At 41.5% G+C, this 2,500-nt stretch overlaps 1 protein-coding gene across 3 annotated transcripts in view; it reads right to left on the reverse strand.

The window, feature by feature from the left end:
• capt (adenylyl cyclase-associated protein 1) overlaps positions 1 to 2,500 on the reverse strand; it is a 79,730-nt gene that overhangs the window by 49,072 nt on the left and 28,158 nt on the right. The window lies entirely within an intron of this gene.

Raw genomic sequence — 2,500 nt, forward strand, 5'->3', positions numbered from 1 at the left:
TCTCATTGAGGCTCTGAGGCCACCGCACACACGAGGTTCTCTATGTAGCCACTGTCTATCACCCCTTCAGTTAATGACTACGGCCAAACGTTGCCTTAATTTTTTCAGCTTATCTTTCTGGCAAACAGTTAGTAGTTTGGTAGTTAGCCATCCAGCTACCTATACAACTAACCTAAATTGTTAGCCTGTCTCTCTTCGCTTCTATAAATACGCGAAGGGTTGGGGAAGCTCCGGCCGGTGTGTCCCTAACCTCATCTTCCAAGCTATACTGGCCAGATGATAAGACTCTCCTCTTCCTCTGTTCCCTCTCCCTACTGCGTTTCTCATTTCCCTTATCTTTCTATATTTCCTCCTCGTTCCGAACCTGTTCTCCATTTCCCCTTTTTTTATCCGAGATAATAATGAAGACCATCCTTCTCTTTCTCCCCCTCTCCGCGTTGTCTTCAGTCAGGCAGATATATTTTGTGTAAGGACAATAAAAGAACTTGAGCTCCAGCGTTGGCAGTGGTTTTGCTTTATCGTCAAGACAAGAGGTAGCTAAGTTCAGGTTGTACCAAAAGCCGAGCTAAAGCTTTGCGCCAAAACAAGAAGAAGCATCGACTCGCGGAGGTGAGCTCGCGGCGGCGTGGGTGCCGTGTGTGGTGTTCTGTGCACCTCTATATTTACTCCAGGGGGCTGCCAGCCAACCCGTCTGCCACTACCACACCTACTAGCCCCGCCACAATCCTTACACTCCATCCTCACTCGCACAATCCTTGCCATACTCTCCTCTTCTTATTCACAACCGCTGTCACTGGCCGCTCTTCTAGCACGGGTCCCATAATCATGCAACCCCTGCTATTTTTTTTTACATCAACCCACTCTCAGCTATTCCTCAAGCCCTCCAGAAGCCCGAGACACTTTCTATTCTCCCTCGCAAAACTCATGTCACCTTTACCACTCGCATTCCCCCATGACCACTTACACGTCTCCCTCGTCCTGTGTCCTGTGCAATTGTCCATTCATGCAACCCGATCACGCTTCGCATCCTTACACTAAACTTAATCGCCACTTTATCCCTTGCATTAGATAAATGGTTCTAATTAATTTGCACTGGATTCGCATTTCCGTTTGAATCCTCTCTAACGGATTCACACTGCAACAACACAAACTAACGCACCTTGCATCTTTGCCATTGACTTTTCAATGGACATGCAATATATGTACTTGTATGCTGTGTAAAAACATTTGTGCAAAATATAGTTACGAGTTTAGATGCATGTATTGTATGCATATATATGAATGTGTATAAACAAACTACACACACACGCACAAACACACACACACACACACACATACACACACACACACACACACACACACACACACACACACACACACACACACACACACACACACACACACACACACACGTATATATACAATATGGAATATATATTGCCTATTATATAACATATACAACATATACTGTATAATACAAATAATATATACAACATAGGTGTTTACAAACATACACACATATAGATACTTTTACATTTACATAATATACATGTGTGTGTGTGTGTGTGTGTGTGTGTGTGTGTGTGTGTGTGTGTGTGTGTGTGTGTGTGTGTGTGTGTGTGTGTGTGTGTGTGTGTGTGTGTGTGTGTGTACATACCCACACACACACACAATGTAGGAGGTACGATACGCATACATGTTTTTCTTAAATGTACGAGCTTATTTACAATTTTTAAAAATCACAATACCAATCATCATCAGCACAAATATATCTTACAGCATAAAGCAAATATAAAATAAACCTAAAAATCGTATTCTTAGGCAAAGACAGAAAAAAAACGGAAGCCGAAGAATAGCATAAATAATGAATTTCCGAGGTACAGGGATCTTGCAGCAAATATAAAAGAAACATAGAAATATACTAGAAAATAATAATGAAGATGAAGATGGTGATAATGATAAAAATGACACCAGGATCCAAAGTGCTGTCTGAGGAACAGGTTATACCAATACAATTTTATGTCCCCGGAAAGCCCAGCAAGTACTTGTCATTTCCTCAAATTGCATTTTTTTTGTCATCCTTCCAAGTGTTCATGTGCGTTTCTACGAGCATGTCGACAATAGCTTATTTATTTTTAATGTATCAATAAACACGATTTTGTATTTATTACCAGTAATCTATTGTCGATCCTTTACTGTGGTTATTCCACGATCTCTCCCCCCCCCTTTCAGTATACAATTATACAGTATATGATTTATGCCAGATCATTTCTCATTTTCTAATCAGTAAATTTTTTTAAATGTCAAACCAGATCACAGAAAATAAACAGGAATGTAATGTGCGTATTTCCCCCAAAGCGAACCAAACTTATCTCCCCTACCCCCCCCCCTCCCTTCCCTCAAAAAGAGAAAAAATGTTGGTGCCTTTGTGACAGGACGGCAGTTTGCCAAACGGATTAGAGTCGTGGACAATAGCCTACACGGTGGCTGGAAGCAGGCA

Source organism: Penaeus vannamei, chromosome 26 (genome assembly GCF_042767895.1).
Source record: "Penaeus vannamei isolate JL-2024 chromosome 26, ASM4276789v1, whole genome shotgun sequence".
NCBI lineage: Eukaryota > Metazoa > Arthropoda > Malacostraca > Decapoda > Penaeidae > Penaeus > Penaeus vannamei.